Here is a 22,388-nt window from a genome sequence, read left to right on the forward strand (position 1 = left end):
ATTATGAAAAGAATATAGAGGCACTGGAGATGGTGCAGTGATTTACAAGGATGGCACCAGAAATGTGTACGTTTCAGGAAAAGATTGGCATGCTGGGTCTATTTTCTCTCGAAACATACAGAAAGATGTTTTCTTTTGTAGGAAAGAGAATAAATAGAGGCCATCAATTCAAGAACGTGATAAAATACTCTGGAAGCCAAGATGACAGCCATCTGAGTTTCCATGATGGCGCTGTTAGCTTTCATAGAAGCCGTCAGAGCCTTCCGCAGAGGTCCACCATGGTTCACGCAGCTGACCTCTCTTTCTATAATGGGCAGAATGGTCAATAGGCCCCGCGTAAAGGCTTGACCCAAGATGGAGCTGGATACCTCCCAGTTCTGTGACATTGTGTGCGAGCTCACAGACACCTGTCCAGTGCACATAACATTTTGTACTGCAGTACTTGGGCCCTTAAATGCGACTCGTCTACAACAGATGCTATCCTTTAATAGATTGTGTTATGATCTCAATAGAGATCACCAACTTTTCTTGAAGCACACTAAATTAAAATCTCATTATTTATTATGGGAATTTAGTTACAGGATTCCACTGTTTAAACCAGAAGATTTATTTTTACTATACACGAGTCAACAAAGCAAACACTAAACACTATCTATCAGATACTCTAAGATCCAGACTTAACATGTTAACCATGAATTCACAAGCAAATTGTAGTTGAAAATAAACTATAAATTGCACGTTAAATGACAGATACAACTAAGACAGATATTATGATTTGACTCAACAGACAACTCGGATCACAGGATCACAATGAGTCACAAAATCCTTCAAACTCTGTCTTCCTCAGACGGGATATCATCTCTGATACTTTGAGGAGTTAGTCTGATATCCAGCTGACAGCAGTGCACAACCAACTGGAGTTCCGCAGGCATGGTCTTCACCACAAAGCTTATACATCTGCAGAACCTGCTCAGAATATAAAAACAGACAGTAAAAGTTTTTACAAATATATAAAACAAAAAAGAGTGGCTAAGGTAAATATTGGCCCTTTAGAGGATGAGAAGGGAGTTTTAATAATGGGAAATGAGGAAATGGCTGAGGAACTGAACAGGTTTTTTGGGTCGGTCTTCACAGTGGAAGACATAAATAACATGCCAGTGACTGATAGAAATAAGGCTATGACAGGTGAGGACCTTGAGAGGATTGTTATCACTAAGGAGGTAGTGATGGGCAAGCTAATGGGGCTAAAGGTAGACAAGTCTCCTGGCCCTGATGGAATGCATCCCAGAGTGCTAAAAGAGATGGCTAGGGAAATTACAGATGCACTAATGATGATTTACCAAAATTCACTAGACTCTGTGGTGATCCCGGTGGATTGGAAATTAGCAAACGTGACACCACTGTTTAAAAAAGGAGGTAGGCAGAGAGCAGGAAATTATAGGCCAGTGAGCTTAACTTCGGTAGTAGGGAAGCTGCTGGAATCTATCATCAAGGAAGAAATAGCGAGGCATCTGGATAGAAATTGTCCCATTGGGCTGGCGCAGCAAGGGTTCATAAAGGGCAGGTCATGCCTAACTAATTTAGTGGAATATTTTGAGGACATTACCAGTGCAGTAGATAATGGGGAGCCAATGGATGTGGTATATCTGGATTTCCAGAAAGCCTTTGACAAGGTGCCACACAAAAGGTTGCTGCAGAAGATAAAGATGCATGGCATTAAGGGTAAAGTAGTAGCATGGATAGATGATTGGTTAATTAATAGAAAGCAAAGAGTGGGGATTAATGGGTGTTTCTCTGGTTGGCAATCAGTAGCTAGTGGTGTCCCTCAGGGATCCGTGTTGGGCCCACAATTGTTCACAATTTACATAGATAATTTGGAGTTGGGGACCAAGGGCAATGTGTCCAAGTTTGCAAATGACACTAAGATGAGTGGTGAAACGAAAAGTGCAGAGGATACTGGAAGTCTGCAGAGGGATTTGGATAGGTTAAGTGAATGGGCTAGGGTCTGGCAGATGGAATACAATGTTGACAAATGTGAGGTTATCCATTTTGGTAGGAATAACAGCAAATGGGATTATTATTTAAATGATAAAATATTAAAGCATGCCGTTGTGCAGAGAGACCTGGGTGTGCTAGTGCATGAGTCACAGAAAGTTGGTTTACAGGTGCAACAGGTGATTGAGAAGGCAAATGGAATGTTGTCCTTCATTGCTAGAGGGATGGAGTTTAAGACTAGGGAGGTTATGTTGCAATTGTATAAGGTGTTAGTGAGGCCACACCTGGAGTATTGTGTTCAGTTTTGGTCTCCTTACTTGAGAAAGGACATACTGGCACTGGCGGGTGTGTAGAGGAGATTCACTAGGTTAATCCCAGAGATGAAGGGGTTGGATTATGAGGAGAGGTTCAGTAGACTGGGACTGTACTCATTGAAATTTAGAAGGATGAGGGGGGATCTTATAGAAACATTTAAAATTATGAAGGGAATAGATAGGAAATGAAATGAAAATCGCTTATTGTCACGAGTAGGCTTCAATGAAGTTATTGTGAAAAGCCCCTAGTCGCCACATTCCGGCGCCTGTCCGGGGAGGCTGGTACGGGATAGATGCGGGCAGGTTGTTTCCACTGGCGGGTGAAAGCAGAACTAGGGGACATAGCCTCAAAATAAGGGGAAGTAGATTTAGGACTGAGTTTAGGAGGAACTTCTTCACCCAAAGGGTTGTGAATCTATGGAATTCCTTGCCCAGTGAAGCAGTTGAGGCTCCTTCATTAAATGTTTTTAAGGTAAAGATAGATAGTTTTTTGAAGAATAAAGGGATTAAGGGTTATGGTGTTCGGGCGGGAAGGTGGAGCTGAGTCCACAAAAGATCAGCCATGATCTCATTGAATGGCGGAGCAGGCTCGAGGGGCCAGATGGCCTACTCCTGCTCCTGGTTTTTATGTTCTTATGTTCTTAGAACCTGTTCAAATCGGTAGATCTAAAAATGTTCTCTTGAAGTAACAGAAACAGTAACAGAGGTCCCAGCCTCTTCTTCTTAAGTTTTCTCAGCTTGCCTGTTGTGCCCCAGTCCACTCAACAACTGCTACTGTACAGCTTGGACTGATCTGTGTCCTTTTATATCTTTCAACAATAGCCAAAATGTTGCATTGTAGAGACATGTCAGGTGTGATAGTTGGCCTGAATGCAGCTGGGCAATGGGGTAGATAAACATATCTAATCTTTTGCTTCTGAGCTAATTAGAACATAGAACATACAGTACAGCAGGAGGACATTCGGCCCATTGAGTCTGCACGGACCCACTGAAGCCCTCACTTTCACCGTATCCCCCTAACCCAATAACCTCTCCTCACCTTGTTTTTGGTCACTAAGGGCAATTTATCATGGCCAATCCACCTAACCTGCACGTCTTTGGACTGTGGGAGAAAACCGGAGGACCCGGAGGAAACCCACGCAGACACGGGAAGAACATGGAGACTCCGCACAGACAGTGATCCAACGGGGAATCGAACCTGGGACCCTGGCGCTGTGAAGCCACAGTGCTATCCACTTGTGCTACCGTGCTGCCCAAATTAATTATGTATCTGTGAGGACTTTGCAAATTATGTAGCAGGGCAAGCAGGAAGTCATCATTACCTCACGGGGTTAAAGAGCCATAAATAAAGTGTCATCCGACAGACATTCACTCACTGCAGACCAGGCGCTCTGCACTGCTCCTCCAAAATCATTGTGACTGCAGCTCATACGGGAGAAACTTGCAGGTGTAATCATTTGTTACATAGGTGGTCGTATTAGTCCTACTGGAGGTGGGCACTGCTAGACTTAATCCTCGGAAATGAAGCCAGGCAAGTGCTCAAAGTGTCCTTGAGCGAGCATTTTGGGGATAGTGACCATAATTCTGTAAGTTTCAAAGTCAATATGCAAAGGGATCAACATAGTCCAGAAATCAAGAGCACAATTTCCCCACCCGTTGGCGCCTGGCACAACGCCTGTTGCACCAGGTGTATAGCGGGAGAGGCCCAAAATGGGTTTCACGGCAGGCGCAGAGCTGAATACGATGCACCTGACCCACCATGCCCAGCAGGATCTGGATCACACCACCGGTAGGCTTGATCCAGACAATCATATTTAAATAAGCCATTCGACTCAGTTAAGTAGGCACAGCCCATTTGATGCTGCGTTCTCCTGACTCCTGGTATTCACTCGCCGTACGGGCAAGGCCTTACTCCAGCACAAACAAACTCTGGCCTCCACGCAGACCTTTAGTGATGGGTGGGGGTAGGTTGCCCCTCAGGGTCGAGGGGTGGGGGTGTTGCACATGTCATTGGGGGTCACAAAGTTCATGAGTGTGGGGGTCCCTCAAGCTCACGTTGAGATCTGAGCACCCTTTAAAAATAGTGCCCTGATCTCTGAGGAGCCGGTCTTGCCGGTGACTTTAGTTCTCCAGGGCACAAAAAAATTCTCACTGAAAAAAATGAGTCTGTTATGGGGGGGATTAGAGGGTGGTTCTCAGCAAAAACATAATTTAATCTGGCAACCACGCATCCCATGGGATGCTCAGAGTCATCAACAGAATTGAATGTCACCACAATCTTTATCCTCTTTGCATGGCACCAACTCTGCACCAGCCAGGACACCAACTCCGGTTCAATGGGTGACATAGAAGAACGTACCAAGAGTGACATGAAGCATACCTTAGAATGAAGTACCAATGTACCCAAACAGACTATAAAAGAGACAACCTGTTTCACAAAAAGATGAAAACATTGTTCTGTAGCCCCACCACATTGAATCAAAAACAACCATGCAGGATGTGAGGGATAGGGACCAGGCCAAAATATTTAGAACATAGAACTTACAATGCAGAAGGTGGCCATTTGGCCCATCGAGTCTGCACCGGCCCTTGGAAAGAGCACCCCATTTAAGCCCAGAACCCCGCCCCATACCCGTAACCCAGCAACATCACCCAACCCCTTTGGACACTAAGGGCAATTTATCCTGGCCAATCCACCTAACCTACACATCTTTGGACTGTGGGAGGAAACCGGAGCACCCGGAGGAAACCCACGCACACACGGGGAGAACGTGCAGACTCCGCACAGACAGTGACCCAAGCCGGCATCTTCAGACAAAAGTACCATGCGGATGATCCTACTTATCACCCTCTACCTTGGAGCACCAACCATCATACACACTAATGCCAATTCAATTCAGTTTATTCATGTGACAAAGATTGGCAGAGACCATGCAACATAATAAATGCATTGGAGCTTGATAATGTTATAACCTGCCCGAATCCTATTGGCTGGGGACAATTGGTAATCCCATAATTTATTTTGGGGAGAATGAGCTCCCCCTATGAAGGGGGGGGGGGGGGGCAATCACTAATAGTTGCTGTTACATTCTGGTGCTTGGCAGGTCGGAATAAGTAAACTATAAAACATCTAGTTCGTGACAAGAACTGTTCAACAATAACGCGGGTGAGATACCCTTAAGACAATTATCAAAATCTACTACCTACTATAAATTATCTAACAGCTACTACAAATTGTGACTATTCACTACAAAGACTATCCCCAGACTCCCTGAGGTAGCAGTGTTACATGGTTGTTCTCTACTGCCGCCTGCTGGTTGGAGGTCTTGTCTCTCACTATATACATGATTGCTTATGCATATCATCACAGTTGCAGCTGTATAAATAGAGCTAGCCAGCGTGGTACCGGTTAGAGAAGGAAGCAGTGGTGAACTACTGTGTACATATTGTTGTAAATAAAGTTACTTTCTGACTCTACAAACTCGTGCTGGATTTTTTGTGTCCCTCGCACACGATAGTCTCCCACTGAAAACCTTCCCCACCCCAGTCAGATGGGGTTTTTCTAATACAGTTAGAACATTGGCATCTACCCAACAAAGTGAAAAAACTGTTCAGATATTCCTATTCACAGGAAAAGGGGATAAATATAATCCAGCCATTTACTGCCCTATCGGCCTGCTCTAAATAATCAGTAAAGCAATGGGAACTGTAATAGATATTGCCATGAAATGGGACCAATCAATACACTGCCAGCTGACACTCAGGGTAGAATGTTCCGTTTTGCAGATAATGGTGCTAGGCGCGATAGTTGGGGAGTTTATCACTGATCGGCAGGGCAGGTTCTCACAACCGGACTTCCAGTCGAAAGCTGATTAATTATGCATCAGTAGGGTTCACTTCCCAAGTCACTCACCACCTCGATTTGGAAATATATTGTCGTTCCTTCACTGTCGCTGGGGCAAAATCTTAGAGCTCCCTCCGTAACAGTACCTACACCTCAGCGTCTGCAGTGGTTCAAGACGGAAACTCACCAACACCTTCTGACGGGCAATAAATGCTGGCCAAACCACATCCCATAAATTAATATTTTTTAAAAAGCTGCTCGCTGAATTACAGGGCAGGCATTGATTCGTTCAGCCGTTGTTACCTCACAGGGCCGAAGGTCCTGACACCATATTTAAGCTGCTCCCAAACATACATTCACACTCTGGTGTGGCTGGACTTTAGAAGCAAGAGATCTGCACCTTGATTCAGTCATGATGACTCATGTCCAGGCTGTGCATGAACACCGAGATGTCCTCTTCCCGAGGCAAGGAAGCAGGAGGGCGACCAGCCTCACCTCACCGGTCAGGGAGGAGGTTACCAAGGAGGTTCCACATGAAACAGAAATGCCCCGAAGTGCAGGAAGCGGATAAATTATCTTACCCTCTGCCGGGGTAAGTCAACCTGGACAGCACGGTAGCACAGTGGTTAGCACAATTGCTTCACTGCTCCAGGATCTCAGGTTCGATTCCCGGTTTGGGTCACTGTCTGTGTGGAGTCTGCACGTTCTCCCCGTGTCTGCGTGGGTTTCCTCCGGGTGCTCCGGTTTCCTCCCACAGTCCAAAGATGTGCAGGTTAGGTGGATTGGACATGCTAAATTGTCCTTAGTGTCCAAAATTGCCCTTAGTGTTGGGAGGGGTAATCCTGTTATGGGGATAAGGTGGAGGTGTGGGCTTGGGTAGGGTCCTCTTTCCAAGAGCCGGTGCAGACTCGAAGGGCCGAATGGCCTCCTTCTGCACTGTAAATTCTATGAAAATTCCAACTCATTCTAGGCTCACAATTTCATTCGGGGGTCAGTAAGTCTTAGGGTTACAGGGAGCTCAAACACTTAGCAGAAGGAACATACATTTGCACTGAATATCACACACACTCTTTAAAATCACCACCAGTTCATGTATCATCCTGCATACTCAATGTTTTCTGCTCTTAATGGGGAGGGCAAGGCACACACAGCAGCCATCTATGTTTCCAAACTTCTCTTCCATCCATTCTCACCACGTTCCATTCCAGCTCTCTTCCTGTAGGCTAATCTAGCCCACAACAAGAGGGAGATGTCCTAAACCAGTGTAAGAAATACAGGAGCTGACTGCCTTTGAGAGGGGTGGGGGGGGGGGGGGGGCAGTTCAGTTGGCAGGGGAGGACATGGGCCAATCCTATAGGGGAGGTGAGATCAGCCTCCCCCAGCAGAGTAGCACAGATTAACCCTCCAGTAGTCAAACACATCATGACCTTCGCTATGAGTTAAATTAAATGTTGGCCTACTCAAGAACTGATTCTATCTCCTCTCTCACCCAGGCACCAGCAGGAGCAGACTGATACACACCTCCAGCCAGCCCACCTTGGAGAGCCCACTAGATGTGGAGCTGCTGATTGGCTGTTGCGGGGAAAATTTGCATCAGTGCATTGCGGTCACTGTATCCAGAAGGTGTACCTGAGCAAGACATCATTCGTGTTCAAGTGATGGCAAGTATCCAGCAGAGGGCAGCAGAGCGGAGCCGCTGATTGGCTGTTGTGGGGGAAATTTGCATCAGTGCATTGTGGTCACTGTATCCAGAAGGTGGTTTGTGGAGGAGCTGATGTGAAGTGACAATTTTACTTTTTTTTTTCTTTTTCATTTATCTATTATTTGATATTATAGTTGGACTAAGTTAAGCTTATGATTAAAAATGGCAGGAGATCTCAGACCCGTGTTATGCTCCTCTTGCTCAATGTGGGAGCTCAGGAATGTGGCTGATGTCCCTGTCTCCTTCACGTGCAGGAACTGTGTCCAGCTGCAGCTCTTGTTAGACAGCATGACAGCTCTGGAGCTGTGGATGGACTCACTTTGGAGCATCCGCGATGCTGAGGAGGTCGTGGATAGCACGTTTAGCGAATTGGTCACACCACGGATTGCTGAGGGAGAAAGGGAATGGGTGACCAAAAGGCAGAGAAACAGCAGGAAGGCAGTGCAGGTGTCCCCTATGATCATCTCCCTCCAAAACAGGTAAATCGTTTTGGATACTGTTGGGCGAGATGGCTCACCAGGGGAAGGCAGCAGTAGCCAGGTTCATGGCACCGTGGCTGGCTCTGCTGTACAGAAGGGCGGGAAAAAGAGTGGAAGGGCTATAGTCATAGGGGATTCAATTGTAAGGGGAGTAGATAGGCGGTTCTGTGGTCGAAAACAGGACTCCCGAATGGTATGTTGCCTCCCAGGTGCACGGGTCAGGGATGTCTCAGATCTACTGCAGAACATTCTGAAGGGGAAGGATGAACAGCCAGTTGTCGTGGTGTATATAGGCACCAATGATATAGGTACAAAACGGGATGAGGTCCTACAAGCAGAATTTAGGGAGTTAGGAGCCAAGTTAAAAAGTCGGACCTCAGAGGTAGTAATCTCAGGATTGCTACCAGTGCCACGTGGTAGTCAGAGTAGAAATGAAAGAATAGGCAGGATGAATGCGTGGCTTGAGAGATGGTGCAGGAGGGAGGGGTTCAGATTTTTGTGACATTGGTACCGGTTCTGGGGGAGGTGGGACTACTACAAACTGGACGGTCTACACCTGGGCCGGACTGGAACCAATGTCCTTGGGGGTGCTTTTGCTAACACTGTTGGGGAGGGTTTAAGCTAATGTAGCAGGGGGATGGGAACTAAATGAGGAGGTTAGTGGACAGTAAGGAGATAGTAACTAAAGCCTGTAAGGAACTAGATCATGAAGTCAGCGTGACTAAGGGGAAGAGTAGGCAGGGAGCAGATGATGAATGCAAAGGGATTGGTGGTCTGAGGTGCATTTGTTTTAGTGCAAGAAGTGCAGTAGGTAAGGCAGATGAACTTAGGGCTTGGATTAGTACCTGGGAATATGATGTTATTGCTATTACGGAGACCTCGTTGAGGGAAGGGCATGATTAGCAACTAAATATTGCAGGATATCGATGCTTCAGGCGGGATAGAGAGGGAGGTAAAAGGTGTGGAGGAGTTGCATTACTGGTCAGAGAGGATATCACATCTGTGCTGAATGAGGGCACTATGGAGGACTCAAGCAGTGAGGCAATATGGGCAGAGCTCAGAAGGGCGGGGTAACAATGTTGGGGCTGTACTACAGACCTCCCAAAGATTATGGAAAGATGTAGGAGCAACAGAGTGGTGGTGATAGGAGATTTTAATTTTCCCAACATTGACTGGGATACCTTTAGTGTCAGAGGCCTAGATGGAGCAGAATTTGTTAGGAGCATCCAGGAGGGTTTTCTAGAGCAGTATGTAAATAGTCCAACTCAGGAAGGGGCCATACTGGATCTGGTGTTGGGGAATGATCCCAGCCAGGTGGTTGAAGTTTCAGTCGGGGATTACTTTGGGAATAGTGATCACAATTCCGTAAGTTTTAGAGTACTCTTGGACAAAGACGAGAGTGGTCCTAAAGGAAGAGTGCTAAATTGGGGGAAGGCCAAGTATAACAAAATTCGGCAGGAGCTGGGGAATGTGGATTGGGAGCAGCTGTTTGAAGGTAAATCCACATTTGATATATGGGAGGCTTTTAAAGAGAGGTTGATTAGAGTGCAGGACAGACATGTCCCTGTGAAAATGAGGGATAGAAATGGCAAGATTCGGGAACCATGGATGACAAGTGAAATTGTGAGACTAGCTAATAGGAAAAAGGAAGAATACATAAGGTCTAGGCAACTGAAGACAGATGAAGCTTTGGGAGAATACCGGGAATGTCGGACCAATCTGAAACAAGGAACCAAGAGGGCTAATAGGGGTCATGAAATATCTTTAGTAAACAGGGTTAAGGAAAATCCCAAAGCCTTTTATTCATATATAAGGAGCAAGAGGGGAACTAGAGAAAGTGTTGGCCCACTCAAGGACAAAGGAGGAAAGTTATGCGTGGAGTCAGAAAATAGGTGAGATTCTTAACGAGCACTTTGCATCGGTATTCACCGAGGAGAGGGACATGACGGATGTTGCGGTTAGGGATAGATGTTTGATTACACTAGGTCAAGTCGGCATAAGGAGGGAGGATGTGTTAGGCATTCTAAAAGGCGTTAAGGTGGACAAGTCCCCAGGTCTGTATGGGATCTATCCCAGGTTACTGAGGGAAGTGAGAGAGGAAATAGCTGGGGCCTTAACAGATATCTTTGCAGCATCCTTGAACATGGGTGAGGTACCGGAGGACTGGAGAATTGCTAATGTTGTCCCTTTGTTTAAGAAGGGTAGCAGGGATAATCCAGGTAATTATAGACCGGTGAGCCTGACGTCAGTGGTAGGGAAGCTGCTGTAGAAGATACTGAGGGACAGGATCTATTCCCATTTGGAGGAAAATGGGCTTATCAGTGATAGACAACATGGTTTTGTGCAGGGAAGGTCATGTCTTACCAACTTAATAGAATTCTTTGAGGAAGTGACAAAGTTGATTGATGAGGGAAGGGTGTAGATGTCATATACATGGACTTCAGTAGAGTAGTAGTGGAAGGGAGTTTCTCAATATGGAGAACTGTGACCAGTGGTGTTCCACAGGGACCCGTGTTGGGACCACTGTTGTTTGTGATGTACATAAATGATCTGGTGGAAGGTATAAGTGGTCTGATTAGCAAGTTTGCAGATGACACTAAGATTAATGGAGTAGCAGATAGTGAAGGGGACTGTCAGAGAATACAGCAGCATATAGATAGATTAGAGAGTTGGGCGGAGAAATGGCAGATGGAGTTCAATCCGGGCAAATGCAAGGTGATGTGTTTTGAAAGATCCAATTCAAGAGCGAACTATACGGTAAATGAAAAAGCCCTGGGGAAAATTGATGTACAGAGAGATCTGGGTGTTCAGGTCCATTGTACCCTGAAGGTGGCTGCGCAGGTCGATAGAGTGGTCAAGAAGGCATACGGCATGCTTTCCTTCATCGGAAAGGGGATTGAGTACAAGAGTTAGCAGGTTATGTTACAGTTATATAAGACTTTGATTCGGTCACATTTGGAATACTGTGTACAGTTCTGGTCGCCACATTACCAAAAGGATGTGGATGCTTTGGAGAATGTGCAGAGGAGGTTCACCAAGATGTTGCCTGGTATGGAGGGCGCTAGCTATGAAGAGAGGTTGAGTAGATTCGGGTTATTTTTATGAGAAAGATGGAGGTTGAGTGGGGACCTCATTGAGGTCTACAAAATCATGAGAGGTCTAGACAGGGTGGATAGCAAGAAGCTTTTTCCCAGAGTGGAGGACTCAATTACTGGGGGTCACGAGTTCAAGGTGAGAGGGGAAAAGTTTAAGGGAGATATGCGTGGAAAGTTCTTTACGCAGAGGGTGGTGGGTGCCTGGAACGCATTGCCAGCGGAGGTGGTAGAGGTCGGCACGATAGCGTCATTTAAGATGTATCTAGACAGGCACATGAATGGGCAGGGAGCAGAGGGATACAGATCCTTAGAAGATTGGCGACAGTTTTAGACAGAGGATCTGGATTGATGCAGGCTTGGAGGGCCGAAGGGCCTGTTCCTGTGCTGTAATTTGTTTTTGTTCTTTGTTCTTTGTCACTGCATTTACGTGCCCCCTCCACCAGCACAGAGACACATTCCTCATTGGGTCCTAGATCGAGATGAGGCTCAAGTTCACAATCTGTAGAATACCTCATAGACATGTCTCATCGGCAGTCAGAGGCAATGACAGCCCAGATCTGTGGCCCTCTGAGGACGTCTGGAGCATCTGCCCCAGCTGAGTCTGAATCAGATGATGAGGCCCTGCAGTCGGCCACTGCACACATGCTGGACATGCTAGGACAGGCTGGGGAACATCAGGCAGAGCTGTCCAAGGCAGTCACTAGATCAAGGGGTGGAGGAGTCGGTCGCGTTCTCTCTGATGTCGTGGCTCCGGCTCTAGGGTTTCTGTGGGAAAGGTGATGGCTGCCATGGAGACCACGGTCCAGCAATTTCTGCTGGATTTGTGTGTGGACCTACACTCCATTGCTCTAGGCGCCGGTGGAAACCATCAGTGGCGAGCTGAGGGGGTGACAGGGCGCCTTGACCTCCCCCCCTGTGTCCATTCTCCTCAAGGAATCAGACAGGGACACTAAGGAACCCAAAGGATGGAAGAGCACCTGCCACACACCACAGGGCCATCCACACAGGAGGCCCAAGGCTGTTTAGCCGTTCCCAATCCCCTCTGCCTGCTATTTCATCAACTCCAGTTGCTTAAGAGACCCTTGTCAGGCCCAGGGCCTGATGTCTGCCGAAGTCAGGCAGCAGGGCATAGCGGTCGACAGGCTGCCTCCACCTCTGCTGTGGCTGACTGGCTCCATCCATTCACAACAGTAGGGTTGGTAAAGTTAAGAAATTCTGATTGGGAACTGTTACTGCGGGACAGGGGCTGGTTTAGCTCACTAGGGGCTGGTTTAGCTCACTTGGCTAAATCGCTGGCTTTTAAAGCAGACCAAGCAGGCCAGCAGCACGGTTCGATTCCCGTACCAGCCTCCCCGGACAGGCGCCGGAATGTGGCGACTAGGGGCTTTTCACAGTAACTTCATTGAAGCCTACTCGTGACAATAAGCGATTTTCATTTTCAAATGGGAGGTCGGGAAAAGTGAATTCCCGAGCTAGAGGCTGGCCTTAAAAGGGTGATGGCTAGTGGACAAGGAGTGTGCTGGAAGCCCCCTGACCAGGCTGATTACATGGAACGTCAGAGGGCTGAGAGGGCCGGTCAAGAGGGCTCACATGTTTGCGCATTTGAGGGGGCTGAAGGCGGACATGGCAATGCTACAAGAGACACACCTAAAGGTTATAGACCAGACGAGATTGAGAAAGGGGTGGGTTGACCCTTAAGAGGATCAATGTTAGGGTTCACCCGGAGGTGGCAGCCGTTCGTCGACTTTCTCGGGGAAAATTAAAATGTCAGCAGATGCAGTATTCCAAGGGGGGGGGGGGGGGGGGTTTGTTGTTTTATGGTTGGGGTGTGTGAAGATTGGGATGGGGGGGAATTGTTTGTTATACCATGTTCATGTCAATGTTAATGTTATTTTCAGAAAATTTTCAAATACCTTAATAAAAATATTTTTTAAAAAAGAAATTCTGATTGGACGCAGGTGGCACGGGCCACTGTATTTCTAATGCACCTTTGTAAATAGAATTTGATTTTATGACCAAACGTCTCAGAATGTGAATGCCTCTTTCATTTGATTCCATTGCAAGGGTGACCTAAGCTCCCACTCCTCATTGGTCTGCCTTTTGTCCCTCAGTATCTAATGTCTGCCTGATAGCGGTGGCTCTTTCTTCTTTGCCTTATGCAGAACACAGCCATCAAGTAGGCAGCATTGTCTGCAGCATCCAATCTGGACTCTCCCTTCTCCCTGGGGACAGTTGATCAAACACATGAATGCTGCTTACCCTACACTGATCCCGCTCCAAGGCTGAAATGCAGTGTGAAGACCTTGGGCTGTGTCATTCCCAGTTCCACCCTCGCAGCCAAGGAGCTAACTCAAGGGTCTTGTGTGCCTATTAACCCCCCCCCCCAGTTACTTGACAGCACAACCACACACAGGAGTGGACAGTGACAAGCACAGCCAAATGATTTCAGACTCATCCAAGGCTCTGTCAGGCATTGCACTTTTGGAATCTTTGAAAGCCTTGTACCCTGGAAGCCAAGTCTATTCCACAATGCTTTGTGCAGGGTCTCATACATCATCTTGCATATGCGTTATAACCCACACAGGTCTGACGAGTGGGAGTGATTAACTATCCCGTGGACCTTGCAGAATACGAGCTCCCCCGATAAGGGGGTGGGGGGACCTCTAGCAATGTCTGGCTTTGCATAAATAGAGTCAGCCAGTAAGGCACCGGGTACTAAGGAAGGGAGCTACTGGAGCTTTATATAATAGTAGCTGGAAACCAAAGTCAGTTTTCCTTTCTACAAAACTCAGTATGGACTCTTTGTGACCTTATAAAAATATGGCACTGCTCCATTAATGGTGTGAGTCCTCCTTCCCTTCATATACTCCTGATTGCAACAGTCTCAATGACACCAACTCAACGATGACCTCAAGCCCTCAGTATGTAATCGTATCAAAGTGCACCATGATTTAGAGTTCCCACTTCTTTAACTTTTCAGTAAGTCTTCATTGCTGTTTTCAGCTCAGCATGTATCTCAAGGCTCTCATGTGCAAACAATGAGGGTGTCCCTTGAATGGGCACATGAGTCCAGCCATTGATACCTCCCAAGCAGTCTCTGACCCTTCCCATAGCAATTTTTTTCTCAGGATCTTTGAAAACTGCCTCATTCCATTAAACAGTCAACAGGTGGTGCTGCACTTTTATTTTGAGACTCACTTCCAACTTCGCACTGTTACCATGGAAATCCCTTCCATCGTCCTGGAACCCCCACGGTGCGCAGGAAGATCTCCCTTTGGTCACTCTCCAGCCGCCCCCAGTAACCCTGGAGCCCATACTTGTTGCTGTGGACATACCTGTCCTCCCTCCTGAGCCCATCACTGTCGATGTCCTTATGCCCCATGTGGACCTTATCTCTCCCCAAACAGAGCCCCCCCCCCCCTCCCCGTACCACCCATTATGTTCAACAAGAGAAAGCATAACCACCTTTTCAAACTTCAATGAGGCCACCGTTGCTTAGTCCCCACATCAACAGCTTCAGGGATCACAATTAACAGGACGTTTAACTCGATCGTCTGTATCAATGTTGTGGCTGCAACAGCAGGGCAGAGACTTGGTACTCTGTGACGAGCGGCTCACCTTCTGACCCCTCCACCACCTATAAGACACAAGTCTCAGCTGTGAAAGACTACGCCTGAAAGGACACTCCAGGCACTCCAGAAGCTTGCCAGCTCCCAGGGAAAAGAAATTTGCTTCATTGATACAACAGCCCCTGGAGATAATGGGCCTTATTTTGCTGTCAAAACATTGGTGAGACTAACAGCATTTACCATTATTTATGTGCAAGTAGTTCAGCCACAGAGTGGGAGAGAGCAAGAGAGAGAGGATCAGCCGTGATCATATTGAATGGCAGAGCAGGCTCGAGGGGCCGAGGGGACTACTCCTGCTCCTATTTTCTATCAGGCAAGAGAAAAAGCGTGAACAAACATGAATATCCAAATAGCTTCAGAAAAGTGGCACCTCACTATCTGCCTCACCATTGAAATGTATTGAAAGGTGTATTGTTCCTGTATTTATGTGGTAAATCCAAATTAAACGAGCCACAGGAAGTTAAATCTGGCACATTTCAGCCTAAGTGCCCTTTAAACAACATGACGTGTTTATTAATGTCAGCCACCCTTTCTAGTTTCAGCACAGTGGTTAGCACTGTTGCTTCACAGCACCAGTGTCCCAGGTTCGATTCCCGGCTTGGGTCACTGTCTGTGCGGAGTCTGCGCGTTCTCCCCGTGTCTGCGTGGGTTTCCTCCGGGAGCTCCGGTTTCCTCCCACAAGTCCCGACAGACGAGGTGTTAGGTGAATTGGACGCTCTGGATTCTCCTTCAGCGTACCCGAACAGACGCTGGAGTATGGCGACTGGGGGATTTTCATGGTGACTTCTTTGCTGTGTTAATGTAAGCGTACTTGTGACAATAATAAAGATTATTATTATTATTAAATGCCATACATGCAGCCGAGGAACTGCCAGGTTTTTCCACCAGACATCACAGCAATTCTGGCATCCCACTGCCCTCAACCACCCCCGCCGAATCCCCCAAACCCCTCCCCACTGGCATAATAGTATTGTGATTACTATTTCCCTAACCATGAGAGCCATACGCATTTCACCGAATATCTATTGCAACACTTATCTCTGATCTAATAAAAATGTGAATGTTCTTTGGGTCAAATGCATAAGTTTATGGTGCCAGATGGCCGAGCGCAACTGTGTAATTTTCAGCTCGGCATTTCTCTCAGCTTAGGGGTTAAGAATAGAAATGTCATGCTGCATTACGAAAAAAAACTTACTTAATGGATTAATCAGTAGATGGTGCTGTAGATTCTTCCTCACATCCAAGTGGATATAGCTGATTAATTTTAAGACAAAACAGTTTCCACCTGCATCGCTCCATTATGACAATTAACGCTCGCTCCCCCTTGAATGATTACATAGCTGGCGCATTGATTTAGGTTCTCTCCAGGATGGTTTTTCTATCTCTGACATGAAGCCTCCTGTTTACTGTGCCGTCTGGTTTTAGATATTGAGAATGATTGAGTTCAGCAGCTAATGCTTTGTTCAAGTCGCGCGCAGCAGACGTCATGGTTAGTGGCAGCCAGTCTGTGAATTCCCACCACTTCTTGATCGCAAACCAGCTCACAAATTTCTTTCTGTGCTTTACAATTTTTGGGCCTTTGCAAGATATGGAGAAAACGTCTCAAAAGCCCTCAGCACCCTCCAGTGCTGAAGCAGAAGAATTGGACACATGTCTTTTTAGCACACGCGTGTAATTGTTACTGCTCTGAGGGCAATGACTCAGGTGTTTAATTATAGTCGATTTAAACCCCTTCCCGCCTCTGAAAGCTTCATTACTCAAAAAGATTAAATAATTATCATTGACTATGAGCTTCCTGTCTAAATATGGCCGCGAGTGTAATTATTCTGAAAGGGGGGGGGGGAGGGGGGGGGGGGGAGGATCAGAAAAGCTCTTACACAGCACAACAAAGGGAAAATGTTGGAAACATTCAGCACCTGTTGACCATTGATCTTAAATTGAGGAGAGCAAATTTTAGCACCCGCACCACCCCCCAACTTCGCCAGGAGGAGGGACGTGTCGGGGGATGGGGAGAAGTGTCTGGGGGAGGGGGGAGGTGTCTGGGGGGGGGGAAGTGTCTTGTGGGGGGGAGGTGTCTGGGGGGGAGAAGTGTCTCGGGGGGGAGAAGTGTCTGGGGGGGGAGAAGTGTCGGGGGGAGAAGTGTCTCGGGGGGGAGAAGCGTGTGTGGGGGGAGAAATGTGTGTGGGGGGAGGAAGTGTCTGGGGGGACAAGCGTGTGTGGGGGGGAGAAGTGTCTGGGGGGAGAGAGAGAAGTGTCTGGGAGGGGGGGGCTGATGTGTCTGGGGGAAGTGTCCAGGGGGGGAGGGGAGTGTCTGGGGTGGGAGAAGTGTCTGGGGGAGGGGGACGTGTCTAGGGAGGAAGTGTCTGGCAGAGCGGGGGGGAAGGGTCTGGGGGAGGGGGGGAAGTGTCTAGGACGGGAAGTGTCTGGCAGAGGGGGAGGGAAGTGTCTGGGGGAGGGGGGAAGTGTCTGGGGGAGGGGGGGAAGTGTCTGGGGGAGGGGGGAAGTGTCGGGGGGGAAGTGTCTGGGGGGAGGGAAGTGTCTGGGGGGAGGGATGTGTCGGGGGGAGGGAAGTGTCTGGGGGTAGGGGGTGTCTGTGGGGGGAGAGGTGAAGTGTCTGTGGGGGAGGGGAAGACTCTGGAGGGAGGGGGAAGGAAGTGACTGGGGGAGGGCAGGGGAAGTTTCGGGGGGAAAGGGGAATGTCTGGGGGGAATGGGGAGGTGTGGTGAATGAGATTCACACGGTGTTATAAGTTACCAATGTCACTCTGTTCCCATTGTATATACGTACCGATATTGTAAGTGCAGTTGCACTACCTGACCACCAGGGGGAGTAGCTCTGGGAGTACTCGAGAGTTTGTACTGGGCTCCTCCCTTGGTTCCGCCCAGAACTCCTCCCCCTGGAGCTGCTGTATAAAGATCCGTGCCACAGAGCCAGCCGGCCAGTTCATCGAAAGTTCAACAGCGAACAGGTTGGCTCTGTTTTAAGTATATTAAAGCCGCTATTCTAATCCTACAAGCACGTGTCCATAGAATTGATGGTTCCATTAATTTAATATACTTACGAAACAGTCGAAGTAAATCATGGAAGCAGCCCTCAAGCTCGGACGCCTAGAACTTGACCCGCAGGATGCAGAGGCTAAAGAAATTTTCTCCCACTGGCTGAGATGTTTTAAGGCCTACATGGCAGAGGCCAACACCGCTGGAACAACGGAGGAACAAAAGCTCAGCCTACTGCATGCGAGGGTAAGCCACAGAATCTCCAAACAGCTAAACCCGGCCGGTTCTTACACCGCAGCGCTGGCGATATTGGACAAAATGTACGTTAGGCCCATTAACGAGGTTTATGCACGCCACGTGTTTACGACTCGCAGTCAGCGGCCGACAGAAACACTAGCTGAATTCGTACGGGAACTTAACAATCTTTCCAATGACTGTAACTACCAGGCCATTACCGCGGCCGAACATAGGGAGCTTGCTGTGCGGGATGTTTTTGTAGCGGGTCTCAGATCAAACTATGTGCACCAAAGGCTGCTGGAAAAGGGGGCCCAAGACTTAGACACTATTGTGGAGGCTGCTACCACAATGGAAGTCTCCTTCCGCAGCCTCAGAACTCCGCCCAGAACTCCTCCCCCTGGAGCTGCTGTATAAAGATCCGTGCCACAGAGCCAGCTGGCCAGTTCATCGAAAGTTCAACGGCGAACAGGCTGGCTCTGTTGTAAGTATATTAAAGCCGCTATTCTAATCCTACAAGCACGTGTCCGTAGAATTGATGGTTCCATCAGGAGGGAAGTGTCAGGGAGAGGGAAGGGACGTGTGAGGGGGAGTGGAGAGGGACGTGTGTGGGGGAGTAGGGAGGGACGTGCATGGGGGAGTGGGGAGGGACATGTGTGGGGAGTGGGGGAGTGGGGAGGGACGTGTGTGGCGGAGTGGGGAGGGACGTGTGTGGGGGAGTGGGGAGGGACGTGTGTGGGGGAGTAGGGAGGGACGTGTATGGGGGAGTGGGGAGGGACGTGTGTGGGGGAGGGACATGTGTGGGGGAGTGGGGGAGTGGGGAGGGACGTGTGTGGGGGAGTGGGGAGGGACGTGTGTGGGGGAGGGACATGTGTGGGGGAATGGGGGTGTGGGGAGGGACGTGTGTGGGGTGTGGGGAGGGACGTGTGTGGGGGAGTGGGGGAGTGGGGAGGGACGTGTGTGGGGGAGGGATGTGTGTGGGGGAGGGGGAGGTTAGTGTTGGGGGAAGGGGAGGGAGGTACTGGGAAAGGGAAGTGTCAGGGGGAGCGGAGAGTCTGGAGGGGAGGGGAGGGAGTGTCTGTGGGGAGGGAAATGTCTGGGGAGAGGGAAGAGTCTGGGGGTGTGGGGGGAAGTGTTGGGGGAGGGAGCGAAGGAGGGAGGGAGGGTGGATGGGGGAAGTGTCTGGGGGTATGGGGGAAGTGTTGGGGGAGGGGGTAGGGAGGGACGTGGGAAGTGGGAAGTGTTGGGAGGGAGGGAGGGGGAGGTGGGAAGTGTAGGGGGAGGGAGGGGGAGGTAGGAAGTGTCTGATGGTATGGGGGAAGTTCCTGGGGGGATGTATCTGTGGGGAGGGAAGTGTCTGGGGGAGCGGGGGGGGGAAGTGTCTGGGGGAGTGAGGGGAAGTGTCTTGGGGAGCGAGGGGGAAGTGTCTGGGGGTATGGGGGAAGTGTTGGGGGAGGGGGTAGGGAGGGAAGTGGGAAGTGTTGGGAGGGAGGGAGGGGGAGGTGGGAAGTGTAGGGGGAGGGAGGGGGAGGTAGGAAGTGTCTGATGGTATGGGGGGGAAGTTCCTGGGGGGATGTATCTGTGGGGAGGGAAGTGTCTTGGGGAGCGAGGGGGAAGTGTCTGGGGGAGCGAGGGGGAAGTGTCTTGGGGAGCGAGGGGGAAGTGTCTGGGGGAGCGAGGGGGAAGTGTCTGGGCCACAAAAGGACATCACTGAAGCCATGTGATAAGCCAAAAACCTTTCTTTAAGGGACACTGCCATGACACTAGCTCCAAGCAGCAAACACCACATTACAGAAAAGGTTTATTAAAATAATAGTTTCATATCAAATATTTTTTCATCTGCCCTCTTTTTGTAGATATTATGGCCGGGATTCTCTAAAAACGCGGCTAAGTGTTGACGTCGGAATAAATATCGGAGTGTTTTACGCCGGAGTCAACGGTCCTCTTGACCCAGCCGGAGCTGCCATATGGGGGCCTGCACTGCTTGCCACTGCCACTTCCATGCCGGCGCCGCGCAACATGGCGGAGCCACAAAGCGGGCCGGCGCGGAAGAAGGTAGGCCCCCCCAGTGGCCCCCGATCATGGGCTTGGCCATAGTGGAAGCCCCACCTCAGAAACTGATCACCCCACCCCCCAACAGTACGGCCACCGCAGCCGCAAGACCGAGCTCCAGCTGGGTTAGAACTCGGATAGTCGGCTGCGGAGAATCGCAGCAGGGGCCTCTTTCGACGGCCCCCAACCAGTGCAACATCGACCGCACAACTGCCGACGATTCGCCAGTCGCCGGAGATTTGCGTCCCGGCGTCGGACCTGATCGCGGGTCTAAAGCCCCAATCTCAGCCTCTGCACCGAGCGCCATTTCGGCACGGAGGCTCAGAGAATCCCGGCCTATATTTCCCCATTCTGGGCCGCGATTCTCTGAACCCACGCCAGGTCGGAGAATCGGAGCTGACGCCGAAAATTCCCGACCGGAGAATCGGCGCCAGACGTGCGCACGCGGTCGGCGAGGCGCCGATCGGGGTCCGTTGAAAGAGGCCCCCAGCGGCGATTCTCTGCGGTCGACCAGCCGAGTTCCCGCTGAGTTCCGCCGGCGTAGTTCCCGTATGGTACCACCCAGCTAGAGCTCTGACCCGCGGCCGCGGTGGCCGTCCTGGTGGGGGGGGGGGGATCAGACTCCGGGGGTCCTTCACGACGGCCAGGCCCGCAAACGGGGCCGACCGATTGGCACACCATCTGGGGGGGGGGGGGGGGAGGCCTACCTTCTTCCGCACGGGCCTGCTGTGTCGCTACGCCATGTTGCACGTCGCGGAAACGTCCGCCGGGCGCATACACCGGCTCGGAAACGGCCGCCGGGTGCATGCACGGACCCGCGCCGGCCTTGCATGGCAAGCAGCTGTGGCGCCGTGCTGGCCCTCTGTAGGCCACTGAATCGCTGGGCCAAGAGGCCTGTTGACACCGGCGTGAAACACTCCGGTGTTTACACCGGCGTCAACACTTAGCCGGGATTTTGGAGAATCCCAGCCCTGGTTTCTGTACCTTGTTTTAGATGTTGTTGCTTTGCACAACAGCGCCTCCTCCACAATAGTCCTCAATACCGGGGCCAGCAATGCTGCATATTTAGCCCCCTACTATACTCCCTATACACACACAACTGTGTGGCAAAATCTGGCTCCAACTCCATCGACAGGTTTGCAGATGACGCTTCTGAGATGGGTCGGATCTCGAATAACGGCGAGTCAGAATACAGGAGGGAGATAGAGTACCTGGTGTCATTGTGCAATGACAACAATCTCTCACTCAATGTTAACAAAATTAAGGAGTTGACTTCAGGAAGCGTAGTATCGTGCACACCCCGACTGCATCAACGGGGCCGAGGTGGAGATGGTTGACGGCTTCAAATTCTTAGCTGTAAACATAATCAACAAGCTGTCCTGGTCCACCCACGTCGGCACTACAACCAAGAAAGCACAACAGCGTCTTTACTTTCTTAGGAAACTAAAGAAATTTGGCATGTCCACATTAACTCTTACCAACTTTTACAGATGTACCATAGAAAGCAACCTATCTGACTGCATCACAGCCTGGTACGCCAACTGCTCGGCCCAAGACCGTGAGAAACTACAGAGAATCGTGAACACAGACCAGTCCGTCACGCAAAACCGCCTCACATCCATTGACCCTGTCTACACCTCCCGCTGCCTGGGGAAAACAGACACCTCTCACCCGGGTTACTCTCTCTTCCAACCTCCTCCATTGGGCAGGAGATACAAAAGTCTGAGAACACGCACTAACATGTTCAAAACCAGCTTCTTCCCCATTATTACCAGACTCCCGAATGATCCTCTTATGGACTGTACTGATCTCGTCACACATCTTCCATACTGAGTAGTACTACACTCTGTATGCTTCACCCTATGTCTATATATTTACATTGCGTATTTATCGTATGTCCTATGTTTTTCATGTATGGAACAATTTGCCTGCACTGTACGCAGAACAATACTTTTCACTGTACACCGACAATAAATCAAATCCAAATCCAAATTTATTTTCTTTTTCTTGCCTGTGATAAAATGTGTAACATATCGCACCGACTACGG

The 22,388-nt window shown here is 49.4% G+C and overlaps 1 long non-coding RNA gene across 1 annotated transcript; it reads right to left on the bottom strand.

Annotated features, from left to right (window-relative positions):
• Window positions 1–539: 539 nt before the first annotated feature.
• Window positions 540–16,769, bottom strand: LOC119951710. Its single transcript, XR_005457662.1, has 2 exons — window positions 16,254–16,769; window positions 540–966 (listed from the first exon to the last, which is right to left on the bottom strand). It is a non-coding gene; the product is annotated as an uncharacterized LOC119951710 (long non-coding RNA).
• Between the last annotated feature and the right edge of the window lie 5,619 nt (window positions 16,770–22,388).

Source organism: Scyliorhinus canicula, chromosome 17 (genome assembly GCF_902713615.1).
Source record: "Scyliorhinus canicula chromosome 17, sScyCan1.1, whole genome shotgun sequence".
Lineage (NCBI taxonomy): Eukaryota > Metazoa > Chordata > Chondrichthyes > Carcharhiniformes > Scyliorhinidae > Scyliorhinus > Scyliorhinus canicula.